General features: G+C 37.7%; 1 protein-coding gene and 1 long non-coding RNA gene across 3 annotated transcripts in view; both read left to right on the top strand.

Annotated features, from left to right (window-relative positions):
- gfra1a (gdnf family receptor alpha 1a) overlaps nt 1-13,001 on the top strand; it is a 101,113-nt gene that overhangs the window by 49,189 nt on the left and 38,923 nt on the right. The window lies entirely within an intron of this gene.
- Nucleotides 8,934-11,325, top strand: LOC125276802. Its single transcript, XR_007186760.1, has 3 exons — nt 8,934-9,140; nt 10,048-10,195; nt 11,100-11,325. It is a non-coding gene; the product is annotated as an uncharacterized LOC125276802 (long non-coding RNA).

Genomic DNA, 13,001 nt, shown 5'->3' with positions numbered 1-13,001 from the left:
GTAGTCTCTTATGCTCATATATTTAATCAAAAAATACAGCAAAAACAGCAATATTGAGAAATATTATGACCATTCAAAATTCTATTCTATTATATATACAGCGATCAGGCATAATATTATGACCACTGACAGGTGAAGTGAGTAACACTGATTATGTCTTCATCACGCCACCTGTTAGTTATATATAAGCTGAATTTTAAGCAACATTACTCCAGTCTTCAGTGTCACATGATCCTTCAGAAATTACTTTTTTACTTTTACTTTTGATCAATTTAAAGCATCCTTGCTGAATAAAAGTATAAATTTCTTTTAAAAAAAATCTTACTGACTTCAAACTTTTGAACAGATGTGTATAAACATGCATTAACATTTACACCTCAGATTTTGAACTAATGAATGTGTTTGACAATGTTGTCATCTAATCTACTTTTTACAATCCGGAGGGGAAACCCATGACTAAACCACTCCAGCTTATCAGCGTAAGGAATGTATAACATTTAAATAAAACTTCACTTCCCACATCTGGCCACCCTTTCCATCATGTACAGGTCACTGGTGTCAATGGATGATTGCTTCCTTGGGCTTTTTGACCTGTTAAATCTTGCAGGTTTGCGCTTCTTTCCAGGCACTGTGTCAGGAGTAGTGTTGTGCAGAAATACACATTTCTTCCCGGGCCTGTGAATGCTCCATCACCATACTCCACATTTCAAACACTTTATGCATCTGCACAGTGTCAGCAGCAACAGCTCAGCACACTGCATCAGCTAACCAAAAAGCTTTCAACAAAAGCGCTGTCTGATGCACTGCAGACGCGGTCTCGTACGACTCCAATCTTCACAATCCCAGAGAGGGGAAAAAGACATTGGAAAAAGAAAGTGCCATAGCAAATCTAAAGGAGATTAGAAGGGGGTTGTTCAATTCAGTATGTTCTTAAAATGTCAGACAGGCACAGATTGGGCACAGGGGATTAAACAAAAGCAGGTGGTCTGTTTTTCTGCGGGGTATGTGCGTATTGTCATCACACACCTGCCCATAAGCACTAATCAAGAGAGACTATTTCTCCCTTATCATCTATTTCATAGTAGAACCTTTAAAAACAAATCCAGAATCATGTAAATCTAAATTGTTTTTAACAAGTAGAGAGGATTGATTAAGCTTTAAGATAAATTATGGGTTTCAAAATAACCACGGCAGAGCTATAGCCTGCCAAATGGATTTTGCAAGTGCACCAGAAGATTTTCAGGTCTTAATTCCCCTAATTAAGAGCACAAAGAAAAATTCAGATGTTCTCTGACACACAGCTTATATCAAGAAGCACAAAGGGGGAGAGTTTGTATGACCTTTGACCTCATGTAATGGCAGAGCACATCACTCAGGAGCATTTTTAAACTCAGAGCATCACACTGATGCTTACCAGTATGCTTCCTCATCATTCCACACACCAGAATAGAGCCATTAATTACAGACACACAAGCCAGACAAGATTATAGCCTGGCATTGCCTAGCACAGACCTGGGCAGGATTCTAGACAAATACATGCAAACACACATCTCAGAGAAACGGTTAAACACCTGTTGTGAAGTCAGCTCCAGTAAAGTCCATCATCAACCTGGCACTCGCTTTAGGGTATTAAAAGCCTTCTGAAGCGAAGCGATGCATTTGACAAGTTATGAAGTAAAATAACAAGTTATGAAGTAAAATATCTAGCTTCCGCAGACCGCCTGTCATATTCAACATACGAAGAAAAAAAAAAACGGAACTGGCATCGCATCAGTTAAACTTTTTCCATAGGTATATGGAAGGCGTAGGACATAGTGTAAGCTTTTTGAACTGCAAGAGTTTTACACTTTCTTCGTAAGTTGAATACGAAAGGCGGTTAACACTTCTTCATAGTCCCCTTTGAAATCCCCAGATCACATTTTGAATTGTGGAAGTTAGCACGTTTACTGTTCATATCTGTTGTACATGCTCAAGTTATGATTGTTTGTTAAGTTATGTTTCCACTTCCCTTGCTGTCATTATTAATAAGCCATCCCCTGTAGTTGAAAACTTGCTAATTAGTCAAATGAGGTGTTGTAGAACACAGCTGGAACAAAAACCCACAGGACGTCAAATACCTGGGGAGATGAGATGAGCGCCCATGTTCCAAGTCATCAATGGCGCTCTGGAATCAATTATTGCTGGAAGCTCTGCTAGTGGCTCATATTGCATTGCGTTGGCCTTTTCAGTCGGTTGGAAAGGAAGTTGGGTGACATGTTAAGTTGTGCCTAATAATTCTGCTCTCCATTCAGAGTGGAGTTATTACATGAAGTGCAAAAATCGACTTGTTCTTTGATGAACACAAATCTTTGAATGTGTCCTGTTCATTTAGCGGCGTGCTACCAGATATTGATCGGCATATGAGTCAATTCCTCGTGTTCTGGCTCAAAGCGATTGCTGAACTAGACGTTTCTTCCATCATGCAGTCCATTACAGTGGGTCAGGGCTCAGCACTAATGCAAAATCACCAGCGTACACTTACAACCGACACAGAACAAGCCCCCTGATTTCACTCTTTATAAACTTCCCCCTTTATAAAATTTCCCCTTTCTACTACTAAGTACTGCACTGGTCTTTAAATATACATCACAGCATACAGGCACTTAACTCTAAGTACAAATCAAAGACCTGGCACTTGTCTTGTAATGCTGTAGAGGGTCCAGACTGTGACTTTAATCTCCTGTCAACCAGTTTTCTTTGGACTGAAGTTCGTCCTGTCAGACAAGCTCATACTAAACTCATAACTCTTAATAAAACGTCTGATCTCCGCCCTCTTCACTATCAAAGGACAAATGACACTGCTTTTTCCTGAGGGAAAATAATGGTTTCTTTTGATTATAATGGAGCCACACTAAAAACTCGCTACCTCGCAGATATACAGTCTAAATTGATAGAAAAGAGTGAACTGATAAGCTAGATCACACAGAATTTGTATGTGCAGATTTCCACAGAATTGAAATGACCGTTATTCCCAGAGTTATACCCTTGTGTGTGTGTGTTCATGAGAAATTTTGATTTATTTGATTATGCGTAACCAGAAAGTTGTAATCTCGGCTTCATTTAACAAATTTTACAGTGTTTAAATCCATTTCGCCCAAATATTCAGCAGAGGAAATGCTTTATAAAGTCTTTAGATTCCGTCTGGGCTGGCTGATAAGGGATGCAATAGCCACCGGCTCTTCAACAGAACTTTGCAGGACATTGTGTTTTAGTTTTCTAACTCCTTAAGGGTCCATTTAGCTGGTTCTTGAAGTAGCGGGCAAAAGCAAAGGGCACCCTGACTCAATCTGAGCTATGTGCAGTGATCCCTGCCGTATGTTTCCACCTTTGATAACAACTGCTTCCTTTCATCCACAACCAGAGCACTGCAGTCAGTCTTGAGCTGGATAGTTGGATCTCATTGTCTTTTATTGCTGTTTTGATTCTGTATGCATGGTCTCTCATAAGCAATTTGTGGAATTTTTTTTTGTTTTTGTTTTTGGACAATTTCATGCTCCCAACTTTGTGGGAACAGTTTGGGGATGGCCCCTTCCTGTTTCAACATGACTGCGCACCAGTGCAAAAAGCAAGGTCCATAAAGACATGGATGAGCGAGTTTGGTGTGGAGGAACTTGACTGGCCTGACCTCAACCCGACAGAACACCTTTGGGATGAATTAGAGCGGAGACTGTGAGCCAGGCCTTCTCGCCAACATCACTGCCTGACCTCACAAATGCGCTTCTAGAAGAATGGTCAAAAATTCCCATAAACACACTCATAAACCTTGTGGAAAGCCTTCCCAGAAGAGTTGAGGCTGTTATAGCTGCAAAGGGTGGGCCAACTCCATATTAAACCCTACGGATTAAGAATGGGATGTCATTAAATTTCATGTGCACGTAAAGGCAGGCGTCCCAAAACTTTTGGCAATAGAGTGTATTAAGTAGCACAACTGTTTTCAACTGATAATAATATGAAATGTTTCTTGAACAGCAAACCAGCATGATTTTTGAATGATTTTTGAAGGATCATGTGACACTGCCGAGTGGAGTAATGGCTGCTGAAATTGCAGTTGTTTTAATTGTAATAATATTTCACAATATTACTCTTTATACTGTATTTTTCATCAAATAAGTGCAGCCCTGGTGAGCTTCTTTCAAAAACAAAAAATCTTATCGATCTCAAACTTTTGAACAGTAATGTATATCAAGGAATTTAATAAGGCTGGGACAATACATCGGTTCTCGATTCACAATACAATGATTCTAGATCGGTTCTGATATTTTCTCTCTCGAATCGATTCTGAGCTTAGTTTTAACAGAGGATGGCGCACTAGGCTAGTTTTTAACCGCACACTCAAATGCTCATGAAGAAGAGTGCTGGATAGTGATCATGTGTTCACGATGTAAGTGGTTAAATATACTTGCGCCTCGGCTCAGAATGCTTTTATGACGCAAGATTTATGTAAACAACCCACTGCGAACACCCTTGTAATTCGCTTCAACATTTTCAAAATTTATGATTGATTATATTAGGTTTAAGTAGTGTGTGTAAAGGAACTAGAAGCAAGCAGAGTATGTGTGTTTCTAAAGCAAGTAGTGCCATCTGCTCAGAATCAATTCGAGAGAGAATCACGATACATCGGAAAATATCAGACTCGCTTCAGATTCTTTGTATCGCAAATCGAGAATCGATGTATTGTCCCAGCCCTAGAATTTACACATGTTTTAAATCATAGAAATTTATAACATGAAAGGTCATATTTCATTGAATAGATAATGCTCATAGCGTTATTGGCCTGTCAGTATGACTTGCCAGATGGTAAAGTGGGCACAGAGGCTCAAAAAGTCAAAACGTGTGCAAAAAAAAAAGGTCATGGAAAAGTCATGTAAATTCATGTTTGGACCTTGTTGTAAAACTGTTAATTTCCTCATTTATTGGCGCATGGATATAAATTAACTACTATGTTTCAGTTTTTCCTCAGACTGTTAATTCTTTATTTATGTCTGTCTGGGTTTCATCACTAACACTCACATTGAAAGATTTCATCATCACATCTTCCCCTGCTATTGATTTTCCCCCTTTGTTTATTATGAATGTCTTCTGTTTCTTTTTCTTTCCTGCTCTGGCCCCCTCGCTGTCTCTTCATCTCTCTCTATCATAGTCCGAGCTGTATGAGTGATGGATTCAGTCATTCTCATTGTGCTGTGGTTTATAGTCCTGTAGATAACCCACCAGCGTGTCCTGACTGACCTCCATAGTAATGGGTATTAATGAGAGGTCATAAAACATATCTGGTCCGACCACAGTAAAGTATGCCGCCAGAGGCCTGACGAACCCAGACGAGTGACTGTTTCAGAGTTACATCCTCTCACTTCCCATGCAGCTCCATTAATTACGTGCCATGCGTTCATGATTGTACGAATGCTATGGAAAGCGCTTGTGCATCTATATATACAATCCCATGTGCCTCTATATTAACTTAAAAAAGGAAGTAAGGTGAATGTTTGTGCACAGTCTGATTCACATGCAATTGCTATCACTTTCTAAAATGTTCCTTTGTTGCTTATTCGACTGTTAGACGTTAATTTAAATAAACTTTCGTCAGCCAATCATAAACAAAAATAATATCAGATTATGCTTGGATAACAAATTTGCACCTATCGCAATCAAAAATAAAATCAGATTATGCTTAAATAACAAATTTGCATGATCATATGCACCCTAGACTTATATTTCTAGTATTTTAAGGGAAAAAAAGAAAAGGAAAAAAAAAAACACTGTGGTATTGGTGCATGCATGGTAATGGTTTTGTGGCTTAAATCATGAACATCACTAATCCAGCTAATCAAAGAGTGTTTTCAACAAACCAGACTTGCTGTGCTCTATGAAGCACTCAGACAATGTGATTAAAATGTTGGCTTAATGTCGAGGAAGAACACACTGTTGTTTCCAAATAATTACAGGGGAAGTTATCTGGCAGTTATTGGCTCTGGAACCCCTGTGAAGTCATTAGGTAATCTCATTAGGTAATAATGACCTCATTGGCTTGTTCCTTTACCTCCCAACTAGTGTAAAGGGAGCAGTTTGGGAATAAATAAAATCAGTATGTTGTGCGTATCTGCATTGTTTTCAGTTCTCTCCCCCCATCAATTTCTGTTATACTTTAGTTTTTTAAGTTGGATACAAAATATTCAAACTCCAGCAACAGTGGCAGTGAACAAAACACCAGCAGTTTTTAGTGTTCAAAGAAGCAACAAAATGCAGGAGAGTAACATTTTGGTGTGTTTGATGTGAAAAAGTATCTTTGCATCATTGCTGTTTCTTTGAGCGCAGAGAGACAGATTCTCCAGAGACGACAGATCTCCTCCAATTAGATATGAGAGCAGTGAAGGGCTCTTTTTTTTTCTTTCTTTCTTTCTTTCTTTCTTTCTTTCTTTCTCGTTCAATCAGTTATACTGAAATTACACAATGGCCAATATGATAAGCCAGTAATTATGTTCATGTTATTTCCGATAAATGCCCAGTGTTATAAATCGATACCACTTACCACAAAATGAAAGAACATGAAACACACACACACACAAAAATAAGAATAAGTAGGCGTCATAATGTACATTATAAAATGGCTAGTTCCTGTCCTTGATTCTGATTTTATTCACATTAAAACACAGCTATGACTGCTTCACCCAATGGTTCTGTGTATCACTGCACAGCACCCTTAGCAACCAGTCTTAGCAACGTAAACGGTATGTTCTCAATTGATATTGTTCATTGAAGCTTACTGTATTATGTAGAAGAGTGTTGTGAGAAAGAGATCGAGTGAGCGAGTTTATTACCTGCATTCAGATTTAGCATTTTCCTTCAGGTCAGGTTCATAATAAAAATTCTGTTTAAATGTCCGATGTATTATCTTGTTCTTTTAACAATTAAGGGGTTTTCCCGTGACTGATAGCACTAGTCAAAGCATTTTTCAGTTGCGTCTTGTTCCGTGTTCACAACAATTCAGTCTTTTCAATGTAAAAGTCTACGCTACTGACTGATACACTCATAAAGACAGTCACGGTCTGGGACTATTTTTTCGAGCGGAAGGAAGGCTTTTTGTGAAAGTTTAATTCATGAAAGCTGCATTGATACATATTTTTGGCTTTAATATTTGTATTGTTTGGTAACTGTTTTATAAAAGCAATAAGGTACTCGAGGCTAGAGCCTAACAACGCCCAGCTGTGACTTATTCATGATACAGCACAGCCTCTCCTACCTTATTGCTTACATATAACACTACTAGAGGTGACCCTGAATAGTCGACGATTCGAATCTTCGATAGGAGGAGCCTGATTCGACTACCAATCTCACAGTCGAATCGTCGCAGAGGTGTTATGAGATGAGATAGGGGGCGCTCAATATCTGATTTTACATAGACATAACGGTTCTTTCCCATTAGGTTAATATACAGCCTATTATGTTAATACTATAAATAAAAATGTGAAAAGAAAGAAGCTTTTAATAAATATTTTAATGTGCGTCAATAAATCCAACCTGTGACCGATTTAAGTTTCACTTCCATGATCCGTGACCGGCAGATGAGCATCTTTACGGCAGGGATTAAATCTTCAACAATGCCTGGGATCAAGTGTACAATTGGATGCACTTTGAAATGGTAAAAGATGATCAAAAAAACGTATGATGCAAGTTGTGCCAACAGCTCATGTCCAAGAACTCAACAACAACAAACACTGCGGCGCGCTTCTGCCGGCCAACGAGCTGATTTGAAAAGACTCAAACGGACACAGGCAGATCGCGTGAAAGACTGGATTTTTCTCTCTTAATCAGGTAGGGTAGCTACAAGTGATTTCAAACTATTTCAGCCGAATGTAATTTGATTTTTGGATGCTGTGAATGTTTAGCTAAAAAGACTGCCACTCCAGTTTAGCGTTTATTGTCTCTGCAGTTAAAAAGACAAGTTGACAATTCTAGCTATACTTTAGTTGTTTTAATCATTTCTTTAATTTTAATTTATTTATTGATCACTCTGGGTTATCTAATTTAACTATTTCTAGCTTGTGTTTTGAATATATGTTCCCCTGCACTTCAGGCATTTGCAGTTTGACTTGATCATATTTCATTTTTTTAAATAGGCTATTTTCATTTATTAGAACGGTATATTCTGTTCTAATTCAATTCTGTAAATTAATGTTTGATAAAAATAAAAATAAAAATTAATTAATTTTTTTGTTTGTTTTTTGGTGCATCAGTGTTGCGTGTAGAGCTAAAGCTTGCTAGCACAGACAATTTAGCCATTTAATTTGATTTCCGACATATGCGTATATCTATCTAGTGTGGCCTTTCTGCAGTATAAATTTATATTTTAAAGTTTACTGACCGCCCCCCCCCCCCCCCCCCACCCCCATCAGTCGTATATAGGCAATCTGATTCGAATCGGATTCAACTATGTAAATCCGTAGTCGAGGACACCCCTAGACACTACTGTTCAAAATTTTGGGGTTTGAGATTTTTTTTTAAATGTTTTTGAAAGAAATCTCTTATGCTCACACCAAGGCTACATTTATTATTATTGTGAAATATTATTACAATTTAAAATAACTATTCTCTATTTGAATCTATTTAAAAATGTAAACTATATGTAATGCAAAGCTGAATTTTTAGCAGCCATTTCTCCAGTCTTCAGTGTCACATGATCCTTAAGAAATAATATACTAATCCTTAAATTCAACCATTATCAGTTTGTGCAAAAGGATGACAAAAGTAAATCCTAAAATAGACAAAAAATTGGCTAATAATAATAATAATAAAAAAAAAAATTAATAACATATTTAATTATATACCAATATATCATGCATATTTAGAGTATTATTTTGTATCCTCATGCTTGGTCAATTACAACACTGTAATGAATTGCTGTAAAAATTACAGCAATATTTTACAGCCGATGGCTGTATTTTAATAATACAGCATATTGCTGTAAATTGCAATGAATTCCAGGGGCGTGGCGGTTTGAATCAAATTTACAGAATATTGCTGTAAATTTCAAATATACAGAGGCATTGTGGGATCTCCAACGGTCAAGATTCGAGTAGCAGCAAGAGGAGTGATTTACAACTGTGGTAAGTGACTTATTATTTAATTTCCCCCTCAGTCTTTGGTAAATATGTATGTATTTACATTCGCGATTCATATTGGTAACCCCGGATTGACGCATCCTCCGTCCGCGGGGCGCGAAGCAGACTTGCGCGGGGTTTTCCTCAGCGCGGTCGCGGTAGGATCTCACACATTCCCCGGCGCTTTAGCATAGCGGCTGTGGGCCGAAAATTAATAATTAGAAACAGTTGGAATTCACGAGAACTTCGTGTTCATCAGCGCACTTGGTCGTGATTATTTTATGGCGTAAATCACATTTGTACAGGCAGACAGTCATCTGTTAACACGGGCCGAAACGAAAAAGCCTCGCGACGCGATTAGGCCGCTCACGGAGGATGTGTCACGCAAAATGGTGCCGCTTCATGCTGTTAACGTAACCAATGTGATGTATTTGTGGACATTTGCTAACTTAAGGTAATGCAAACACTTTAACATCTCTGTTTGATTTTAGTTTGCCTTGTATAGTTAATGTATTAACGTACCATTACGAAAACAAATCTTTTTTTTAACTTGAAATGAAATGTGCTATTTACAGATATGAACAAACTGATCATCCTGTACTTGTCTTTTAGATGTACATTTTATATCTATTGAGGCCTTTAACACAACTACAAACTATTTGTTTCTCAACTAGATTAGACATTTATTTTTTAGGGTGAATGTTTTAGATGTCTCTCTATTTGACCCTGGCAAACAAATTAGTTAAATAAGGTGTTGATTAGTGGGACATCTAAAACTTTCTGGGAAGTAAGTATTCAGGACTGGAGTTGTAGGCTAATACTGCTCTACCACATGGTATAATTTCATAAACATGATTACATGCCTCAAAAGCTAAAACCAATCTGAATTCCTGACCCTTTATGCACTTTGTAGGTATTTATCTGGAGAGAGGAACAAAGACGAAAGGAAAAGTGCCATCTAAAACAACAGGCAGACAGTTCAGAAGAAACGGGTTGCGTTCAACCTACATGTGGCCACTCTTCTGTGCAAAGTGATGGATTTTCAGTGGAATTTCTGAAATGTAAGAAATACACACACACACCAAGATCTATTTTTCCTTTTATTATATACTTTTATTATTCTATATCTGTATCTGACTGTATCTATCATCCCTTTATCAGTCTCGTAGGGTGCGTTCACACTTGTCATGTTTGGTTCGATTAAAACGACCCCTGGTGCGGTTGCTCGGTTAGTGCGGTTCATTTGAACATATGTGAACGCTGCCATCCGAACCCCGGTGCGCATCAAACAAGCGGACCGAGACCGCTGAAAAGATGGGTCTCGGTCCGCTTCCAAACGAACTCTGGTGCGGTTCGAATGATATATGAACGCAACACGGACCAAAGACATGTAACCGAACCAAAAACAGGAAGACGAGACCCTAACAAGGACAGAATCCTCACACATGTGGGTTTTTCTCGTCATAGTCGCGAGTTTGCTCATCACAGGCATCAGACGTGCGTCTCCACACAGCAGATCGTTTGTGTGTGTGACGGATGGATTCCTGCCGCTGTTTTGACTACTTTACACATTTTATAAGCTCTTCACGAGTTCCCAACTGGCCAAAATACCATCACATGCAGGCTACGCCCCGCTACGCACACACAACGAGCGCATTTACCTCAGCAAACAGCATTGTTTTGGATGTTCGGTAAGTTCCGTCTCAAAATAGGCAATACGTCATAAAATCCGACCAATCACGTTGTGAATGTATCCCTGTACCTTTAGGTTCGGTATCTTTTGGTTCGGTGATAAAATTGCCAATCTGAACGCTACCGGACCAGGACTAAATGTTTTTTTTTCTTCTTTGGTCCGGACCAAATGAACCAAACAAACCGAACTACAAGTGTGAACGTACCCTTAAAGTATTATGTTTTGTAGTATATCTAATGTATTGTCCTCTTTGTTCCTTTCAATATTTCTAGCCTCTCTTTGAATCCTGGGATGGAACATCATCTGGAGCAGAATTGTTCTTTTTTGATCGCAAGTTTGTTGGACTTGTTGTTTGGCCATGTTGGTATGTTCATGAAGTGATAAAAGTGATGTGGGTTTTAAGAAATGTTTTTATATGACCCTGTTGGTCAAGTTATAGTTATAATTGTATTTCTTTGTGTGAAGGGCCATGATGGCCAATAAGTAATTTAAAAACATTTTCATGACAAACTTTTGTCCCTTTAAAAAATAAAATGATTTTCTAAATAAAAAATAAATTCAAAATAATACACCTTTTATGGCATTTTTTATGTAAATTTGAAAGATATATTTATTACATTTTGACCTGTTTTTCAAGATTAAGAAGCATCATTTTTTTGGGAGGGGGGTGAATTAAGTTATGCATTATACAACACTTTATGCAGTTAAAATTTGTTTAAAGTTTATGCAGTTAATAGATTAAATTTAAAATTCAGCTCCCAGTCATTAAGTGAGCAATAGGGAAAATATATTGTATACTGCATTTTACATATTCTACTTGACTAAACTACTTGAATGTGTGTATTTGCTATTTAAAGAAGTATGTTAAATGCAGTATACAATATATTTTTTTGTAAAATGCAGTATACAAAATATATAAATTACTGTAAATTTTACAGTAAAATACTGGCAGCAGGGTTGCCAGCCAGTTACTGTAATTTTTACAGTAGTGTTTCTGTAATTTAATTTACAGAATTTTACTGTATTCTCGATTACAGTAAAATTCTGTAAATTAAATTACAGAAACACTACTGTAAAAATTACAGTAACTGGCTGGCAACCCTGCTGCCAGTATTTTACTGTAAAATTTACAGTAATTTTTTAACAGTGAAGTGTTCTCTCTGTTCAGTCTCTACCAGTCTCTGTGTTGCTCTCTATGTCTTTCTGTTTCTCTTTCCCCATGTCCCTGCCAAGCTTGACTGTTTTTGCTGCGTGATCCTCAACTTTACCTGCCAGAACTGGGAGAGTAGTAGTCATCCATCTTCAGGGCATACTTTGGCACTGTGGATGTTAAATTAAAAACGTATAGCCTACAGAACTGGGTCATATGCACTTTAAGTGTCGAAGACAGCGCTTAGAAAATGAGCATCATCAATCAAAACTGTGAGTCTGCAATGGCTTTGTGAATTCAGCAACACTACAGCCCAATTATATGGGGTGATAGACTGGAGACAATGTTTGTTTTTCAGCAAAATGTAAACTTTTCAACTGTAACGAACTGTGTAGATTAAACGTTTGTTATTATGTCACATTAAGTTAATCACTTAATCAGTTTGTGTAGTTATCTTTTAGTTCTCATTTACCTCATTTCTGTCTTCTGGAACAATTCAGCTGAAATACTATCCTTAACTTTGTCACTGAAATACATTTTAGGTATTATGTTTATGTTGTTTTTAGTTGTTATATTCTACCATCTCTTGTAAGTTTAGATATCAAATGATTCCCACTTTAAGAGTTCTTTATTTCAGGTGTCTGCAAATCCCTTTAGATGCATGAATCCCTGTCGTAACCTCTCAAACTGAATGAAAGCTGTAGTTTTCAGTGTTTAGAACAGACTGTTCATTTCCTCTGCATGGCTCCTAAGATTGGCAGCTGACATTCTGAGCGACGACAAGGATGGCAGAGAGAAATATCATATCACTGAGATAATAATAGACCACAGACTCTTAAAGCTGAGGAGAGAACAAGCGAGATTACGTTCCCTGATGACTTTTGCACCGCTGAACACAGCGCAACCAACTACTAGTGTCTCATATAGTTATTTAAAGTGGTGGGAGGCTGATTTAAATATAGTATGTATAACTGTCATCTCAAAATGGACATTCATTATTTTTGTACAATAACACAAAAAAACT

Source organism: Megalobrama amblycephala, linkage group LG10 (assembly GCF_018812025.1).
Source record: "Megalobrama amblycephala isolate DHTTF-2021 linkage group LG10, ASM1881202v1, whole genome shotgun sequence".
In the NCBI taxonomy this organism is placed as follows: Eukaryota; Metazoa; Chordata; class Actinopteri; order Cypriniformes; family Xenocyprididae; genus Megalobrama; species Megalobrama amblycephala.
Note: the sequence above shows the minus strand (reverse complement) of the source record. Positions and strands in the feature narration are given on the sequence as shown.